Here is a 20,602-nt window from a genome sequence, read left to right on the forward strand (position 1 = left end):
TTCAGGGGTGAACCTGCCAGAAGGGCCAAGTCCAACAATGTTTCCCAATTTTTCTTATCCTATTCGCCGCCGTTTCGCCTCCTTTAACCACAGGTTCAAGGAGTTGGACATAGTTTGATGGCTCCTCTTCAAAAACAATTTGTTCTGTAAGTAATTAATTTTTCTTTCATCAAAAGACCCCGTTAAAGACCATTGTAATTCTGAGTTATCTTTAGTATACTTGTTCCATAGTGTATTGAACAAAATGGGAGAAATATCATATTTGACATACATATCAAAACTGGGACTGCCTTCCGGAGGAGCAGGCTGTCTTTCTTCCAGCCGTCCACTCCGACGGCGGCAGCATCCAAAACACAATTTACTAAAACACGACATATTTATGAATTCAATAACTCATACCATTTCAACCAGACTTACTCACATGGACGCGTCCGTTCATCACACACCCTTTCACTCTTAAATCGTACAATCCCACTTGCTATTCATACCTAAAGTGAATAAATTTCGATCATGAATTCAAAATACATACTGATATGTCTTCCAAATCGAACAGAGCCCGTCGACTCCTGTTCGGGGAATCGATCACGCTCGATTCCAGACCACAAAAAGAATTCACAAAAGAGACAGTCCAAAGACTGTCCTGGGATGATCAGACAGGCGAACCACGAACCCTCTTACAGACCACCCCATAGTCCTATGCTGGTTGGGCTGGGCAGCTGGGCACGTAGCTCCAGAACCAAGGCTTACCCAGTTGCTCCTAGGGCTTTTCCGAAGAGGATTCGGCCGAGTGACCACATCTTGTGCAACATTAAGGCGTCTGACGTTGTCCCAACTAATCACTGAACAAGTCTGTGGGGCATCTGCCCGTGCAGTCACTCCACTGCCATGTCAGACTCCCAGATTCCCGGTGGTTCACTAACCACCCAATTCCATATACAGTTAACTGTTTCTTTAAGCCACTTCTCCAAAGTGCTTATTCCAAAGTCATCAAAGTACTAACAATACAATTCACTCACCTGGTGAACTCAGGTCTGATTGCGTGTTCCCCACTGCCGACTCCTTTATAGACCAACACGGTCAGCTGTTCCGAGTAAAGCCCAAAGGACTCCGCCGAAGGGTTATTTAGCAGCTGGGAAGGTCACTGGGCTCGAGAGTGGAATTTCCTTTTCTACCACAAACTGGTTTCTCAATTAGGATCCTTTTTCAATCCACCCACTCGACCAGAACCCCTCCCCGTCCCTCTCCTCCTGTTTACAGGAGAGGACAACCCTATCGCGGAGTCCCGACGGAGTCGCCAACTGAAGTACCCAAAAATTATACCATAGAGCTATACTTGCCAATAGCCCATATACCTTATTTACCAAGAATAAATCAGTCGGCAATGGAGAAGGTTCAATCGTTTATTTTGCAAAAGTGCCCTATATAGGGGAGCCTCACTCTCGCCTTCACCCTCAAAGGTGCACAGAGGAGACTGCTGGATTACATTCAACACAGTGCATATATACTTTCAGCATACCCCATGAAAACCCCGTACATGGAAAAGTACAACTTCTCGTGAAACCAACAGGAAAACCCATATAAGGCACAATTGATTTATTCGAAACTCAGCTGAAACTATTTCGGGGATATGTCAGTAAAGGTGCCTCCCTTTCGTTCTCAGGCATGGGAGTGCGAGCACAGTATCTGCAAGAATGTGCTCATCCTACAAGAAAGACAGATGCGACCTTGAGTTTCCTAAGTTAGAATCAATGGTCCATTCATAGCCTAGGCCGACCTCTCAGGCTCGCTCTCTATACAGTAGCAGGTCACGTGTTTTCCTAACTAACGAAAGAGACACCGGGAAATGAAACCAAAATGGCGTTTGTTCAGTCTAGGCCCGATTCTTAAAGTATACATGGTTCGAATGTAATTACAAGGGGTTTTCCTAAGGTAGCATGTTAATATATTGGATACATTAGGTCAATATTAGCTGATATCGATTTTACATTCCTTCATTTGTTTTGTTGTTCCTAAGGGTGATACTACGTTTTTGTTGTCTCCCTATCTTGGAATAGAGAATGCTACCATCTGCCAGTTTCAGAATTAGAATGTCTTTCTTTTCTGGAGTGTTTAAAGAATTCTTGCAAAACATGCTTTATTTATATTTCTATACCTCAACTCAAAAGTTGAAGGGAAGGTACTGAAACCCCTGAGAGAGAAATACGATGCAAAAAACTGAAGCTTAAAGACTTATTCTGTAAAGTTTTTGGTGCTGGCATATGTTGAGTGCCACTTTAGAGATCTGACTGTTGTATTAGAATGCAGGTGATTTTTATGTAAGTTGCTTGATAAAGATTAGAATTTTGCGGGTCAAGTTTAGTTCACCCTAAGTGGGTCAATAAAATGAGTTTTGGGTTACAAGGCAGTCCTTTTTAAGCACCACGAGAGAAGCTCTCAAGAAGACGTTATAATAATTTCCTTAAGGAATATCGTGCACTATATTTGCGGCAGTACAATTAGACATATGACCACTTTCTGTGCGATTTCATTCGTTATTCATGCTTGAGCAATCAGACACAAGAATTGTGTGGATGTAGTGCTGCTTTGACGTTGGTTTTGTGGAACTGTTGAATTGTAGCTCCTTGACTGGAGTAGAGTCACACCAGGGCCAACGTCAAACTATTCAGAGAATAGTTCCACTTGGCCCACATGTGGTCAGGACATATTTTTTTAATCTGAATTCTAATCTCCCAGCCCACTTTACCTCATTATGCAATCTTAGGTAAACAATTTATATGGTCTTAGATATGGCAGCAGTGGTTTCTTCTCCAGGGCGCTAGAGCAGCGCCCACCCTAGTTTAATGCACGTGGATGGTAATTGCAAACAGAAATTGTCGGCATCCACAGACATTTCTTTGAGAATGCTCGGTAATGCCAGTGGCAATCGTAAGCATTCTAAAAGAAATGTGGATGCCATGCGCCAGTGACGTCACTCAGCTTCAAGTCGGACTGGTGCTGCCTGCCTGATGGGTGATGGTGCTCAGAAACGGGGGTCAGGAAGGCAGTCAGGCTGGTTTTCTGTGACACATTTGCTAGTGCGTATGTGTCAAAAGCATATGTGTCAAATAGAAAAAGTTGGGCAGAGGGGGCGCAGCACATATCACTGACATCAGATTGTGTGAAAAAGGCTGCTTTATTGAAACAGGTGCAGATCACATACACACCCTAAGCCTTTCGTCCTACAACTCTAACAACTCACTGTACACAAATGCTCACCTATGTTAACCTACCCCTACCCCTAAATGTCCTACCCCCCAAAACCTTAAATCTGCAAGTCTATACTTTCGCCTTTACTGATCTTCTGCATTTGAAATCTTCAACTTCCCATCCAGGTTTACTGCCTCTGTTAACCTTTAACTAACATAACTTCCTAATTAACGTTTAACTTCTTGCCTCGTCCATGCAAGAGCATATCTACCCGTTCCCTTTCAGCCTGGATTGCTGCAGTCAACAATAATAACATTCGCTAACCCTTGCCAACTTTTTAGCCCACTGACTCCGGAAAAAGGGCGGAGCTCCTGCAAACCCCTCTTTCTGCCCCCCTGTTCGATGTCTAAGGTTCAATTTGGCCCCACAACCTGGGGAGGGTTCAAATCTCTACAATATTCTGACAAACGCACACCTTCTCCCTTAAAAAACACTACACTGTCATACCGTAAATCCAAGAGTTTAATCCTGCCAATACTGCGCTCCCTACAAAAACTCTGCATCTTCTTAATAATTTTGAGTCAGGCCCTGTCTATTGTGGCTGGTTTCACGGTCCCTCTCCAGATCCTCCTAGGAATAAATCCAGTCCACAACATGACCACTGCTCTTGAATTTCTTTCAGGTCCTCTTTCCTTGACCGCATGAGCGCCCAAACGTTTTCTACCACTAAGTCATTTTCTACAATGTGTAGCCCTAAGACATCTGGACACAACCCTGTACCATCATGGGGTTCAAATGATACAACAACTCTCTCTACCTCATACCCTCTTTCCCGTTCCACCTAAATTGTACCATCCTGGAGTAAAAATCCCAGCTGCACCGTGACTCCGCTGCCTCCCCTTTTGCTCTGCCCATTTGACGAAAAAGTATCCTACAATCCACTGACAAAGTCTGAGGCCTCTGGGAACCTGGAAACATGAAATAGTAATTGTGAATAACAGCAATGGCGTAGCAAAGCCCTTTTCCTCCTCATACATAGCACCGGAAGCAGTCCTATGATCACCTGCCCAAGCTCATTATACTCCTGCGACCATCCCCTCCTGCCCGCTTCTGTCGCCATCCCTATGCAAAAGGAATGTGTACCATACTTAGTAGCATCCCCTTGGCAAATGCCAGTGCCTTGCGCAGAACTGTGATCAGTTAGGCCAACATCAGCTTCCCACCCACATGACAAAATACCTTCCTTTCTAAGTGTCTGGTTTGCCTGCTCTGAGTGACCCACCCCCTGAACTCGCAGAATTTAATAAATGGATACCTACGAATCAAAAAACCACCCTGCCCAGGCCCGTCTAATCTCTCTTGGACCTGTATAACCATACTTGAATGCTTGCTGTGCTCCGGCTAACCTCCCCCCAATGATGTCCCCTGGGTCCCCTTACCCCCATTGGTTAAAGCCTATTGTTGGTCCATTTGTCACAGAAAGAGAGCTGACAATTGCACCAAAATACACTACTTTAAAAACAAATTCTTGCATGGAAACCCCTCTGGAACCCATCTCCTATACGTCCAGTTCGCTCGCTTCCCTCACTTCCAATAATTCATTATTTGCTGTTACGCCTCAACACTTTCGAATTTCACCAGCCGCCACTGAATCTGGTTTTGTGTGTCAGCCAAAAAGTATAGGTGCTTACAAGCCCAATCGTCTTTTTTGGTCTCACCTACTAGACAGCACATGCGCTGTCTATTGAAAGAGGTATTACTAGCTTACAGTGAGCTTAAATCCTGCCAGTTGCTTGCCATTGGGTGACTTGTCACTCACATTTGCTTTCTTCTTATTTGTTAGCATATTGGGGATTTTCTTCCTCTTCTTGTGGTTGTCCCTCCCAGGAGCGTGGATGCATTACTCTGTCCTTACACCGCTCGCTTTTTCAAGTGCTACTTTTTGTTTTTCTTTAAGCAGTTAATGAGAGTGCATGTGTTTTCCAGCTGTATCCCTGGTGTGCTTCTCTTCCCCTCTCCAAGCTAGTCTCTCTTGCCCGTATGGTTCTCCCCCACTAACCTCCATAATGTGCTTATTCTCTTGTGTGCCCGACCCGTGTTACTCCCCCACTCGCTTTCCCCCCCAAAAAACGTTTGCATGTTTTGTTTCTTTTTATTTGCCGATCCGAGTTGGATCTGCAAATAAAATAAAAGAGGTTGCCTAACGTGTACAGTGTGCAATCCTACAAAAAGACACAATATGCTTTATTTAAATTAGTTAGCATTGCTACATATCATCAGGATGCTGGACAGCATAGCTAAATGGCAATGTCAAAGCCAATAAATCCTAAAAGTGAGCCCTATTGGCTTTGCCAATGCTTGTTGACCACGTGTCTATGTTTCTGATCAAAAAATGACTTTGTGGAACGAGCTCCCAGTCCACATCAGACGACCCCTACCCTGCACACCTTCAGGAAGAGCCTCAAGACCTGGCTTTTTGGCTGACCCGGAGCTGCACCCCTCCACCTCCCCCCCACACTCATCCAGCACCTTGAGACCCTCATGGGTGAGTACCACGCTTTAAAAGTCCCTGATTGATTGTTTGATTGATTGATTGAGATACCAAGTTTTCAAAGCATTCCAGAGTCAACCAAATTCTTCTCTTTGAACTTTGTACCTCACTTACCGGAGTTATGTGTAAATATTAAAATGTACAACTTTTTTATGGATTGTACCCTCACTTTACTGTAAGACCTGTAATGGTTGGCAGTCTAGTGGTCGCCCGTCCTGCAATACACCACATCCGCAGGAGTCAATAAATGGAAGGCGGTCGCTCGGGGCAAGTCACTTCCGACTATACCACCGGTGTAGTCCTTGTGTCTCGCTAGCGCGTTCCCACCTCCGCGCTAGCCTCATATGCCACGCGAAGGCCCGTGTGCATCCCAGAGCCGGCACACTACATTGGCGACGAGCGGAGGGGGTCCAACCCTCGCTCGCACCTCACCCGGTGTGGAGGAACGTCCGTGTAGATGCAGCTGCCGCGTGTCCGCGGTGTTCGTGCGCGCCTCCTCCCCTGGTCCAACGGAAGTCGCATATGCCATTTGACACCCCCCCCTTCTTCCGGGAAGTCCACCGGCTGTCTGAAAACTGAGGGCCTGAGTCGGGCTGCCTGCGTGGACCGCACCCTGCCAGCCTGCACCATCTCTGACCTTGACCTGGTACCCAAACTGCCGAGAGGCCTCACCTGCACTGCCTGCCTCTGCCGAGTGAAGCTGCCTCTCCAGCACTGCCTGCCTCTGCCGAGTGGTGCTGCCCTGCCCCTCCTGCTGCCCATCAAGCATTGGCAACTGTAAGGGAAAAATAAAAAGAATGGAAGAATTGAAGGAACAGGAAAAAAGAAAGATACTACACGGAAGGTGCAACAAGACAGCCTGCGACACAGCACCACATGCAGCACCCGACGCCATTTTGTCCTCTGACCCGTCCAGTGCGGTCCAGAACACTCAATACTAGGCGCCATGGTGGATAATAACAATGCGTCAAACCAGCGCGCGTCCCATTCCAGCACCCAGCATCAGGGGTCCTACCCCCTTTCAGTGTACTGGAAGATCCCGCGTCAGTCTCCCCCCGGTGGAGGATATGGATAGAATACCTCAACAACTACTTCATCGTGACCAGGGAGACAGACGAGGAGGTAAAGAGATCCCTGCTACTACACTACGCCGGGGATGACATTTTCAAACTGTTCAAGCACCTGCCCAACACAGGGGCTGAGAATGACTACATCGCGGCGGTGACTGCGCTAAACTGCCATTTTGACCCGCAGCTCAACTCAGATTTCGAGGTTTTCAAACTCGGACAAGCCTGCCAGAGAGAAGGAGAATCTATGGACTCGTTCTACGCACGACTCCGAGAGCTGGCCAGCACGTGTACAGATGAAGACCAGCCGAAAGAAATCAGGAGACAGCTCATACAAGGGTGCGGCGACAAGACCCTAAGAGGCCTCATACTACGTAACCAAGAATCACACTAGAGGACATACTGATACTGGCCAGATCACACGACTTGTCCGCGGCTAGGGCAAACAAAATGGACCAAGCCCTAACCAAGCCCCACGCCAAGCCAGTCTCCATCAAGACAGAGTGAGCCGATGCCGTAAGGACCAAGCCTAGAGGAGACATGTACAGAGGGCCAAAAGGAGACGCCTCCAAGTCAAGATGCGGATACTGTGGCCCCGAGCCGGATGCGGCGAAATACTGTACTGCCCAAGGTAAAACCTGCACCAATTGCGGAGTACCCAACCACTTTGCATCTGTCTGTAGGAGGCGTAACAGAAACCGAGAAGGCCGAGGGCAAAAGCCCCCAACACGAGCCGTTCCACAGCTGTCGGCAACAGACACCGCGCCACCTGACCACGCACAGAGAAGACCCGCAAGGCACCTACCAACCATTGAGGATTCCTCAGAGGACGACGATGAAGAGGTATACATTGTGTCTTTTGGAAGGGAGCTCAAGCAACGCTGCCGACCACAGCCCACGTGCATAGTGCAGGTCGCAGGAACTAAAGTGAAAGCAGTTATCGACACAGGAGTGACGGTGAATGTCATGGGCTTACAACAATACCGAAGCCTACGCCCTCGCCCTCCGGTGGTACCATCCAAAATGAGGATCTACGCATATGGGGCAGACACGCCCTTACCACTGAAAGGAAAGATCTCGGTACCTATCAAGGCAGACGACCTAGAGATGATGGCCACAATCCATGTCATCGACAGGGAAGCGGATACCCTTCTGAGCAGCCACACTGCTGAAGATCTGAAGCTAATCGCCTTTGCGAGACGAATCCGGGCATATCAGATAGAAGAGCTCCTTGGGCAATTCCCGAGCTGTTCAAAGGCCTTGGGTGCATCAAGTGTGACCCCGTCAAGCTATACATTGACAAGTCGGTGACCCCGGTTGCCCTGCGACACAGGAGAGTTCCTTTCCACCTGCGACCACTTGTCGAGAAGCCTTAGGAGAACAAGGAGTCCTCGAAAAGGTAACCCTGATGGTCATCGCGGAAAAGCCCAAGCAGCCGGAGGACATTCGACTGTGTATTGATATGCGGTTGCCCTATAATGCCATTAAAAGGGAATGCCACATAACACCAACGATGGACGACATCATTGCAGATGTCAACGGATCCAAGTGGTTCTCGAAAATTGACTTGAACGCAGGATATCACCAACTACCTTTGTCAGAGGAGAGCAGATTCATCACCACCTTTAGCACCCACCTAGGGCTTAGGAGATACAAGCGTTTTAACTTTGGGATCTCTTCGGCAGCCGCGGTTTTCCAGAACACAATACGGGAACTACTGTCGGGTTTACTAGGAGTATTGAACGTGAGCGACGATATCCTTATTCACTCCGCTACTGCCGCAGACCACTGCAAACACCTCCGCGACACACTAAGATGTCTCAGTGAGCACGGAGCCACCCTACATAAGGACAAGTGCCAATTCTTCCAGCCCTCCCTCGAGTTCTTCGGCTACGTGTTCAACCAGGAAGTCATACAGGTAGACCAGAGGAAGACTCAAGCCATCAAGGACGTCCCTGCACCGACGACACCGATGGAAGTACGGAACTTCCTGGGAATGGCCACATCCTGTGGGCGGTTTATACCAGGGCTGGCCACCCGGAGCGAGCCGCTGCGGGCACTCATGAAAGCTGATGCAACCTGGCACTGGGGCCCAAAGAAGAAGCATTCCAAGGAATCAAGGACGCCCTCCTAGGAGAGGCCACGCTCGCGAACTTTGATCACAGGAAGCGGACGGAGGTGCTGATCGATGCCAGCCCGGTAGACTGGGTGCAGTGTTGGCCCAGGAGCGTGAGCCAGGCCAGTGGGCCGCCCTGTCGTTCACCAGTAAGTCGCTCACCCCCACAGAAGCAAGATACGCCCAAATCGAGCGCGCAACGCTCACTATCAAGTGGGCCTGCAGTCATTGCCATCTGTACCTCCACGGCCATAGGTTCACAATGGTCTCCGACCATCAACCATTGGTCCCCCTCTTCAAAGGAACCGCACTGCATCCGTCCCTGCGTATCGAACGTTGGGCCATCCAGCTACAACTGTATGAGATGGAGGTGGTGTACCGCACAGGGTCCAAGAACCCAGCAAATTTCCTCTCACGGCACCCTGTTCCGTCTGAGAAGCGGGAAGAAGAGGAAGATGTTGAAGAATATGCCCACCTTGTAGCCCTAGCATCATGCCCCCAGAGCATGTCTCTAGATGAGGTACGAGAGGCGGCTGCCACAGATGACGTCTATACCAAGACACTAGCCGCTGTGCAACAAGGTTCGTGGATGCACTACCTCCACCAGTCCAATTCGTGGACCCCGGAAGATCGCGAGACCCTCACAAAAATGAGGCGGGTCCGTTATGAACTGAGCGCCACCAACAGTGGTATCCTGCTGAGAGGACCCCGGCTAGTGATCCCGCAGAGCCTCAAACAACGGGCGGTCCAACTAGCCCACGGAGGACACCAGGGAATAGCCAAGATGAAGGCACGGATGCGCGAGAAAGTCTGGTTCCCAGAACTTGAGGACATGGTAGAGGAATATGTTCAACGATGCTTATTGTGCCAATTAACAAGCGGCCCAGAGAAACCTCTCCCGATCATCACTGAAGAAGCCTGCACTGTCCCATGGTCCAAAGTAAGTGTGGACTTTGGAAGTTTCGCAGGAGGAAAACACACCCTTGTCATCGTAGATGCCTATTCCAAGTATCCCGTAATGGAACCACGTCGGACCAGTATTGGAGAAAATCTTCGCTATGTTTGGTCTCCCTCAGGAAGTACGCAGCGACAACGGTCCCCCGTTCCCAGGGGCTGAGTTTGCCACATTTCTCCAACAAATAGGCATATTGAATCACCGCATCACCCCACAATGGCCTCAAGCTAACGGGGACGTCGAAAGCTTCATGCGAACTCTGAACAAAATGTTCCGTTTAGCAGTGGTGGAGCAAGTGGATCCCGAACAGAGGCTCCACAAATTCTTGAGAGAATACCAAAGCACCCCTCACTGTACCACTCAGCGAAGCCCATGGGCCCTCATGCTCCATGGCCCCCACCGTGATCTACTCCCCACCTGTCCGGACTGGTCACCGCCTCAACTGAACGTCGAAGAAGTACAAGAAAGGAGGGCACGTCAGAACCAGGACCAAGTGTCCGATGCCGCGCCACCCAGCGAGGTTTAGCCAGGGGGAGTCAGTCATCCTTTGGAGCCGACGTCAGGGAGGAAAGTTCCAAACAGCCTATGAGCCGGGCACCTGGACAGTCACCACCAGTCACGGCTCCATGGTGACGCCGCGCAGAGGAACGGAGGAGGTGTCCAGAAATATCTTGTGGTTCAAAGAAATCCCACCAGAACAATTTCAGGAGATTGCCAGCAGTCCCCCAAGTCCCATGGCCACGCGCGAACCTGAAGAACGGACGGATGACCCAGTGGAGGAAACCCCAGAGCTAAACCCCTCCCCACAACACAAAGTCTGTTCCGATGACTCTGGCCGGAGCGGGACGCTGAACTGGCACCCAAAGATACAGCCTGAGGCCTGACCCCCACCCTACCCAGCAGCTGAGAGACTATGCCAGCTGAAGACCTGGACCTCACCGGCGGGGACTCACGCAAGTACCACCGTTACGAACTGGACTGAATGTTGATATGTGATTGTGTGTAACCATGTTGAAAATATTTTGATAAAAGAATTGAGTTGGATAGGGATGTAATGGTTAGAGGTCTAGTGGTTGCCCTTCCTGCAATACACCATATCGGCAGGCCAGGCGTGGCCTGCGGGGAGTCAATAAATGGAAGGCGGCCGCTCGGAGCACGTCATCCGACTATACCACCGGTGTTGTCCTTGTGTCTCGCTTGCGCGTTCCCACCCCCGCGCTAGCCTCATATGCCCCACGAAGGCCCGTGTGCATCCCAGGGCCGGCACACTACAACACCGATCATCCTTAGCATCGTTCTGTGTAACATGTATTGCACCACTGACCTTATTTATAACTCTTATACAGCATTTCTGCTATAAATGCTTCTTTCAAAAAAATTGCCGATAAATGAATACAGTGAAATGCAAAAGGAAAATGAGCACCAAAGAATTAGGAAATTCATCTGTGATACAGTAATGAAATTGAAAGGCGGGTGGAAACAAGACAAGAATACCTACCTACCTGTTGCAAGGAAAACAGATTGAAGTGAAAGAGAACAGTGGAGCGAGGCAAGAAGGGGAAGGCAGTTCGGGGGACAAGTTGGAGGAAACCTGCAAGGAACGGAGAAGCCGATTTTTTCCCAGGAGTCTGTGCAGTGGCTAACAAGTTACAGAATAACCGCAGGGTGATGGCGACCTCCCCCTCGCTGCTTTTTTTTATCCTACTGCTGTAATCCAGGCTTTCTCAAGTGCTGGATCGAGAGGAGTCAGAGTGGGTTCAGCGAGAGCTCCTGGGCATTCGCAGCTAATGCTGTTAAATGCATTAAGTGGTCTGACCTTGTCTGTTTGCATCGGTTAAGGTCACTTCGCTTTCTTGGATGGGATGGACGAGTTAGAGCCCACATTTTCATGAAGATTAGAGATTCTGATTACTTTGTCAAACTTTGATAACCGCATAGAACGTGGCTGCTGGGCTGATAAGCTGTAGGTAGACCGCGCAAAACCAATTTGTTTACAAAATTCAAAGGCTGCCCCCCTGACCTCTAGTATCAGGCCTGTCTTTCTTCCAGGCGCACCCAGTGCCAGACTGACATCACATGTCCTGTGCGCAGCAGGCTCCATTCTACTCATTCTTAGATGCCTTGTGCATTCTTTCTGGAAGCTTCACCTAATGCTACCCCAATAGTACCAGGGTTCCTATACCTTCTGCGCCCCCTCATTTTCTTCTTAGAGGGCATTGTAGATTTTACTTAGAATAACTACTCACGTTTTCTCCTTAGGTCACAATGTAGAACTTGGTTATAAAATGTAGCAGAAATGGTGATATTGTTACCCGTAGTCATTGTCAAAATATTTTCAGGTTGACCTGAAGTTTTGGTCACTACACTGGTGGGAACATTCTTTCAACTATCACTGTTAACGCCTAAAGGCCTCGCCTACGTAAGAGCTATTGACTTTGGCAATCTGTTTTAGCCACATTGTACACTAGTGTGGCTGCTGTTCAGTGTGGCTAAAAGTAAGTGGCATGGAGTGGAAGGAGGTGGGGTGCAGTAGGGTAGATTGGAGTGAGGTAGAGTGGGGTAGATTGAGGTAGATTGTAGTGGGATACATTAGGGTAAAGTGGGGTAGATTGTAGTGGTGGGTAGTGGGGTAAATTGGAGTGGGGTACAACGAAATGGAGTGGGGTGAATTTGGGTCTAGTGGGGTAGATTTGGGTCAAGTGGTGTAGATTGGAGTGGGGGTGGGTTTGATTGGGGTAGGTTGTAGTGGAGTGGGGTAGATTGTAGTGGAGTGGGGTAGATTTGAGTGCAGAGGGATAGATTGGGGAACATTAGAGTGGAGTGGGGTAGATTGAAATGAAATGGAGAGGGGTAGATTGGAGTGGAATCGATTGGGTGGATTGGGGGAGTGAAGTGGTGTGGATTGGGGTGGAGTGGGGTGGGGTGGATTGAAGCACATTGGAGAGGGTTAGATTGGAGTGGAGTGGGGTAGATTGGATTGGAGTGGGGTAGATTGGGGTTAAGTGGAGTGTAGCTGTAGCCATTAGGCTACATCACTTGAACCTAAGTGCATATGCACTTTCGGTGGAATACATATGAGAAGATTGGAGTGGGGTAGATTGGGGTGAATTGGAGCGAATTGGGGTCGTTTGGGGAAGATTGGAGTGGGATGGGGAAGACTGGAGTGGGATGAGGAAGGCTGGGGTGGGGTAGATTGGAGGGCGGTGAGGTAGATTGGAGTGGAGTGGGGTAGATTGGAGTGGAGTAGTTTGGGGAAGACTGGAGTGGGATAGGTTAGATTGGAGTGGAGTGGGGTAGATTGGAGTAGAGTGAGGTAGATTGGAGTGGGCTAGATTGTGGTAACTTGGAGTAGATTGGGGTTGACTGCATTGGGGTAGATTGGAGTGGAATAGATTGGAGTGGGTAGATTGGAACGAATGGAATGGATTGGGTTACATTAGAGTGGAGTGGGATAGATTGAAGTGTAATGAAGAGGGGTATATTGTTATGGGTTGATTAGACTAAAGTGGGGTAGATTGGGGTAGCGTGGGGTGGTTTTGGGTAGATTGGAGTGGGTTGGATTGGGATACATTAGAGTAGAGTGGAGTGGAGTGGTGTGGATTGGGGTAGATTGGAGTGGAGTGGGGTAGATTGGGATGGAGTGTAGTGGAGTATAGCTGTGGCTGTTAGGCTACATCTCTTGAACTTAAGTGCATATGAATAGAGGGTGCCTGAAAGAACTTTAGGGGGAATACATATGAGAAAATTGGATTGGAGTGGGGTCGGTTGGGGTAGATTGGGATGGGCAAGATTGGAGTGGGGTGGGTAAGATTGGAGTGGGGTGGGGTAGATTGGAGTGCCGTGGGGTAGATTGGAGTGGAGTGGGGTATAAAAGGAAGCACCGAAATGTAAAACAAAATCACAAACTACTTTAATAGTCTATGCCATTTGTTTGGTGCTGTTAAAGGAAACGCTAAATTCCAAAACAATTTGAGGTAACAACAAACAACACTGTAAGACGGAAGTTAAAAGCAACCCAAAGGTGTAGCATGGAAGTGGAATTGATGGACAGGAAAATGAAAACACGTACCCTGAATCACAGCGTGAGCTGCTGAAGAATAGCGAAAGGACGCTAATCAAATTAAATCAATTAGTACTTGGTCCATTCTCTGGAGAACTAAAAGGAAGTGGCATGAGGCATATGGTGGCCAATTAGGAGGCAGCTAAAAAGAGTGACAATTAAGCCAGCGAATGAAAAGTAATCTGTGAGCTCCAAGCCCTTTACTGTATACAATACCCTCGCAGCAACACCGCATGCGTGCTGTAATGTGAGACGTAAACCGGCATCTGGAGACACCTCTAATAATTTCCTGGAGGTGTGCATTATTTCCTTCACTCCTACTTGTAATACTCACAGTTGCTTATAACACTCCAGATGAGTTCCTAACAATATAATCATCTCCACGGTCTGAGACCAGTTGTGGGTGTGTTCTTAGATAAGGGGAAACATCGCACTTAACCAGAAATGAAAAACAAGCATTGGCAGAGCAGTCAGTCTTCTGTTGGCTGTATCCGTTTGGCTTTTTAAATATTTTTTTTATTTTGTCATGATTTTTGTAAAACATTATTGTGGAGCGAGTTGCTGGGCTCTCGACAATAAAAAATTATTTTGCCTACATAATGTTGGCCTCAAAAAGCGCACGTTGTCATAGTATTTCCTGGTACTGAACGGAACTTTGCGTGTGGATATGCTTCTGGTAAAACAGCAGAATGCCATCACTCAGTGAAGTGAGCTAATTCTAAACTGAGCTCACACATTGCCCAATAGTTTATGCTGTAGTGGGTGAAAGAAAAATGTGAATGACAACAATCTAATAGAAGAAGATAGCTGACTGAGATTCCAAATAATTATGTTTAATATATATATAATTTTAGTAAAATGAAAAGATCTTGGTTAATGCCAAACAAAAAAAAAAGAAGGATCTGCAGCTGTTTCTTGACTGTGAGTGATCAATCAATCAATCATAATATTTGTAAAGCGCGCTACTTACCCGTGAGGGTTTTAAGGCGCTGAGTGGCGGGGGGAGCTGCTACTGTTTGAATAGCCAGGTCTTGAGAGTCTCCTGAAGGTCAGTAGGTCCTGTGTCGGCCGTAGGTGGCGGGGGAGGGTGTTCCATGTCTTGGTGGCGAGGTGGGAGAAGGATCTACCGCCGGTGGTTGCTCTTCAGAGATGGGGGACGGTGGGGAGGGCGTGGTCTGCGGAGCAGAGCTGGCGGGTGGGGGTGTAGAAGTTGAGGCGGCAGTTGAGGTACGCTGGTCCGGTGTTGTGGAGTGCTTTGTGTGCGTGGGTGAGGAGCTTGAAGGTTATCCTCTTGTTGAAGGGGAGCCAGTGCAGGCTTTTCATGCGTGGTGTGATGTGGCTGCGGCGCGGGATGTCAAGGATCAGATGTGCTGAAGCGTTCTGGATGCGTTGGGGCCGTTTGAGGAGCTTCGTCGAGGCTCCGGCGTAGAGGGCGTTTCCGTAATCCAGTCTACTGCTGATGAGAGCTTGGGTGACTGTCCTTCTGGTTTTGGTGGGGATCCACTTGTAGATCCTGCGAAGCATACGGAGGGTGTTGAAGCAGGAGGAGGAGACGGTGTTGACCTGCTTTGTCATGGAGAGGGTGGAATCGAGGATGACCCATAGGTTGATTGCATGGTCGGTGGGTGTGGGGGCCGTTCCTAGTGAGAAGGGCCACCTGGAGTCATCCCAAGCCGAGAGAGTGGACCCGAGGATGAGGACCTCCGTTTTGTCTGAGTTCAGCTTCAGCCGGCTGTTTCTCATCCAGTCGGCGACAGCCGTCATTCCCTTTTGGAGGTTGGTTTTGGCTGTTTGAGGGTCTTTGGTGAGTGGAGGATCAGCTGGGTGTCGTCGGAGATGATGTTGAGGTTGTGCAGTCGGCGATGCGGGCGAGCGGGGCCATGTAGACGTTAAACAGTGTGGGGCTGAGAGAAGAGCCCTGGAGTACGCCGCAGATGATCTCAGTGGCTTCGGAGCGGAAAGGAGGAAGGCAGATGCTCTGTGTTCTACCGGAGAGGAAGGAGGTGGTCCAGTCCAGGGCCTTCTCTTGAATCCCGGTGTCGTGCGTGTAAGGTGTGGTGGCAGACCGCATCGAAGGCGGCCGACAGGTCCAGGAGGATGAGGGCCGATGTTTCAGGGAGTGTCATGCATCAGGATACCCTCCCGGGTGATTTGTGCGAATACATATATACACAATATAACATTGCCTCACATACAACACTGATATACCTCTCCCTTATGAGCCACCTGTTAGTCAAGAGCAACTATACTTTCTACGAATGGGTGATCGAAACAGTAGGAGCAGTCTAATAAGGGGTTTATTCAAAATCCTCAGATTATGATTTTACCTGCTTAATCTCTCTTCTATACTGTAGCCAATGATTTGCATTTCTATGCCCTGCTTTGCAAGTGTCTTTTCAATCATCTGTTTCCATGTTTCCAGCGCTCTAGGTGTGCACCTAGGTACTCTTATTCACTCCCTCTTCTTCCAAACCAACGTAAATATCAATAAATTGGTGCATAACACTTGATTTGTTGGGATGTTTGCACATCTCTCGTAAGCAGTACCGAAGTATAAAAGACACACTGGCCTACCTCGAGGAAGTAAACTGATGGTCATTCAGTCTCAACCTTTTGCTGCCCTCGATTAGGGACTTGACCATATTCTAAGGCTTGAAATAGGAAATATCATTCCCAGAAGAAGGTTCTTGAGTTGGTAAATCTGAGTATTAGCATACAAACATTGCATTTGCTCCGTAGTCAGCCCAGGAAGACGCTGCTTCCTTTCTGTAGTGTACTTTTAACTTTCTATTTAAAGCGGGTATGTTCATCAATAAGTTTCTGCCTTTCAGCGTGTAAAGTACACAGGGATTATGGTCACCTTAGGTTATGGACTGCAGCAACAGTGTGATAGTCAAAGGCATGCTACTTGTCTTGCATTGATGTGCAGCTCTACCATTGTGGCCTGAGCACCTGCAGTTCTTCCAATGGTAAATTACCACAATCTGTTAAACATCAATTGCCCTCTGTGTCCACTCCCACCGCAAGTTTTCCGCACTCTCAATATGCTGCTCACGTCCCTGCTGAGGGCAGGATGACGCAGTAGGGTAGCTCTCCACACTGATGTCCGCAGCTACGAGGAGGGGGGCCTGGAAGCGCCACGCTTTGACTTATATTACTATGCGGCTCAGCTACGACATGTGGCCCGTTGGTTTACAGACGTGGACCATTGGGAGACGCGCCTCCTCTCTGGTAGGGCGGATGTCCAGACGCTGCAGGTCGCCATAATGCAGGGTAGAGGGGCGGACACGTCTCTTCCTGATGCTGTGCGACACACGACTGGCATATGGCAGCGGTCTTGCAGAGGGCACCCTTTCACAGGGAGCTCCCGATATGGATACTGGCCCCCTTCATTGACATGGGGCAGTATATATCCTTTCACTCCTGGAGGTAGGGTGGTTACGAGGTTCTAGCTGACCTTTACCCCAACGAGTCCTTCCTAACCTATGAGCAAGCAGAGGAGGCCTTTGGCGGGGACAATATCTACACTTCAGGGGACTCCAGACGGGGTGACGGTCACCTGGCCCCAGTACCTAGACGCTCCACCACAGACTCACACCTTAGACGTCCTTCTTTCCTGCGTCAAGGGGCGTAAATTGATTTCTCTCCTGTATAAGGCCATGTAACAGGATTCCACCCCCCCGGTGCCACCGTCCCAGGCGGCCTGGGAGGCGGATCTCGGCACTTTACTGGGACAGGGGCAGTGGACGCGCATAGGCGCCCTCACGTGAAGGTCTCATGCAACGCTTAGTTTAAACTGACACACTTCAATTTTTTACACCGCACCTACCTAACCCCAGTTCCCCTGAGGCGTATCTCTGGGGATAGAGGAGACGGATGCCCTAGATGTAACGCAGGGAGAGCGGGCTTGTCACACTTAGCCTGGGACTGCCCTTTGGTCCGGCGATTCTGGGTGGGGGTCGTGGAGCGAATAGTCACAGCTACAGGCCTTCGGATGGCACTCGACCCCCTGCATTGTCTACTTGCGTTAGTCCGGAACCCCAAGAAAAAGAAACTTTCATATAAACTCTTACAATTAATGTTGGTGCTAGCCAGATGCAGGGTGGCGATTACTTGGATGGGGCAGAGGGCTCCGGAGGTGCCCATTTGGCTCAGAGATGTACGGGAGTGGTCCCTGGCTGAGGAAACTCACATGCAACTCACTCGGAGGGATGGGAAGCTGCAGGACGACTTACTGGCCTGGCGAGTTATGTGTGCGTCCAGGCTACCAGGACAGGAGCTTCCCTCACATGACGGGTCTGATAGTGGGGGCAGTGGGTTGACTACGCCAGTTGGGTCTGGGTCTGACGGGGAGCGAGGGGGTGGACCCTAGGGATATTCGCCGCCTGCTTGGTTCCTTCCTCACGAAGTTTTAATTGTATGCTATTGTGTTCCTTCCCCATGAGTCCGTTCCCTCCTTGATGCTGCCTCTAGTCCTAAGTGCCGATAATGAGGTCGTCGATGTGCTTACAGACACTGATATGATGCCAATTGGGTGTTATTGTTTATGTTGTGTAAACTGAAAAAAACAATTAAAAAAAAAACACATCAATTGCCTTGCTCCCCATCTGCTAGTTTCCCCAAAACGTATTCCTCTTACACCTAATTTAAGGTAAGATGATGTACCTCTTTTTCAGTAGGAGACTTACTGAACGTGTCCGGGAGCAACTGCTACACTTCGCCTTTCAAACGATGAACATGACACCTCTGTTTCTGCGGTGACATAATCGAACAATGCATCCTTTTTCAGCTGCCTGAATGTTGGCAGGCTGCCAAGAAGCCCTCCAGAAGAAATCTGTACACACTTCAATTGAAGAGACATGCCACATGGTGTCAGGGCAAAAGGCTAAATGGCTTCTTATCTATCAGTTTATACCATAGATGGGCTCGTCTATTCAATGTATTTAGGCTGCAAATAAATCCGCTCGGTGTGGCCTTACCGCTGCCAGTGAATATAGCAAATTGCCATGCCTCCCTGCTCTTAATGATGAGCAGTACTTTTTGCTGGACCTAGAAACTCTCAACCTCATGTGAAGAGACTCTAGCCCTGGACGGGACTTCAGAGTAAGTTTTTTTTTCTAGGCTCTATTCATGCTATTCGAACCAATGCCAGAAGCTGTAGCATTGTACGTCCTCACATATTTTCATGTATCCCCGCAACCATTGCTGAACCGATTTCTAGGTTTTGGCAAAGTGACACTTACTGCCACTAGGTGCACACTTTGAGGGAGTGTTTTTCAAGAAATTGACTTTTCAACAGGAACTTGCTGGACCCATCACATATCCTTAAACTGCTTTTTTTGCAGTGCATGGGCTGTGAAGCATCTATTCATTGTAGTCATTATTAGTCTCATTATGCAAGTGACATTTGCCATCTTGCAATGGTAGTCCAGCCACTGTGCAACGTTTTAAATGCTGAAGTTGGGTAAGTGTTGAATCTGGTATATGTGTGCAGGTTCATGTATTTGTACCATGTCTACGTATGAGAGTTATGCACAGTGCTACCACCAGCCATGTAGCTTTGCTTTATGTAATGGAAGTTTGCACAGCTGAGTCTGTGCCGTACCTGTTCTGTGAGGAGGGGAAGCATGCACTACTGATATTTTCTTATACATACTGATATTGTCTGTTCTAGGAGGGAAGGTAACCTGCATTACTGATGCCCATATTGTACCTGTGTTGTGAGCCAGTGAAGTTTGAACTACTGATCTGAATGTTGTAGATATTTTGTGAAGGAAGGAAGCTTACACCACTGAGGGCACGGTAATACTTCTGTGATTTTCGAATGTGCAGTGCTGATGTCCATGTGCTACTTGTTCTTTGAGGGTGGGACTTTCGCTACTGATGCCCAGGCTTACACTTCTGTTACCCATGCTTTCTTTTCTGTGCGGGAGGTAAGCTTGCACTGCTGTTACCCACATTGTATCATTTCTGTGTGTGCAGTGAAAACTTCCATTGCTGATACAGTCTGCACCTGTTCTGTGAAGGGCAACATTCATTAATGATGCCAATGAAACGTGCAATGCTAATGTTCATGGTGTACCTAATCTGTGAAGCACAAGTTGCCATGCAGCTTTAGTCCATCACCTCTTCTGTGAAGTAGGGACACATCTGTTCTGCGACGATGGAAATTTGCACTGCTACTGATGTTGTACTTTACATGTTCTGTGAGGGAGGGAAACTTGTAATGCTTATTCACTCCAGTATTCTAACTTTAATAGATTCACATGCTTGAATCATTTTGTGTCGTCGAGATGGGAGACCACAGACCCCAGTACATTGAACTAGCAATATAATGTTGACAGAAACAAGAATAAAGGCCCTTCCTATGCCCTGGAGAGATATCTGATGGACCCAGACACGCTGCATACTATCTTATACTCGGCAGGCATCAGAAAGAGGCTCCCAATGGTCACTCAGGTAGTCTTCCGGGTGTGGTGTGACGCCCTCCTTCGCATGGGATGGTGGAATAGGCTGACGAGGGAAACCCCGCTGTGGCACAATGGGAGGTTGCCGGCGCTGGCGTCCCTGCGGGGATTCGATGGCTGGGATGCAATAGGCATTTCGGCGCTGGGCCACGTCATGAAGGGCTCGGTCCTTAAGTCCTTTCAAGCTCTACGGAACGAAT

General features: G+C 48.6%; 1 protein-coding gene across 2 annotated transcripts in view; it reads left to right on the forward strand.

Moving 5' to 3' along the window:
- The window catches only part of LOC144823156 (aryl hydrocarbon receptor-like), a 1,206,974-nt gene that overhangs the window by 373,694 nt on the left and 812,678 nt on the right, over window positions 1-20,602 (forward strand). The window contains exon 1 of one of the 2 annotated variants that reach the window (XM_078681424.1): window positions 18,931-19,038. The exons of the other annotated variant lie outside the window; for it this stretch is intronic. The gene's annotated coding sequence lies outside the window, so the exon portion shown is untranslated. Of the gene's footprint in view, window positions 1-18,930; window positions 19,039-20,602 lie in introns of those variants that run through there. 2 annotated transcript variants of the gene reach the window in all.

The sequence above is a fragment of the Lissotriton helveticus genome, chromosome 3_1 (genome assembly GCF_964261635.1).
Source record: "Lissotriton helveticus chromosome 3_1, aLisHel1.1, whole genome shotgun sequence".
NCBI classification, from domain to species: Eukaryota; Metazoa; Chordata; class Amphibia; order Caudata; family Salamandridae; genus Lissotriton; species Lissotriton helveticus.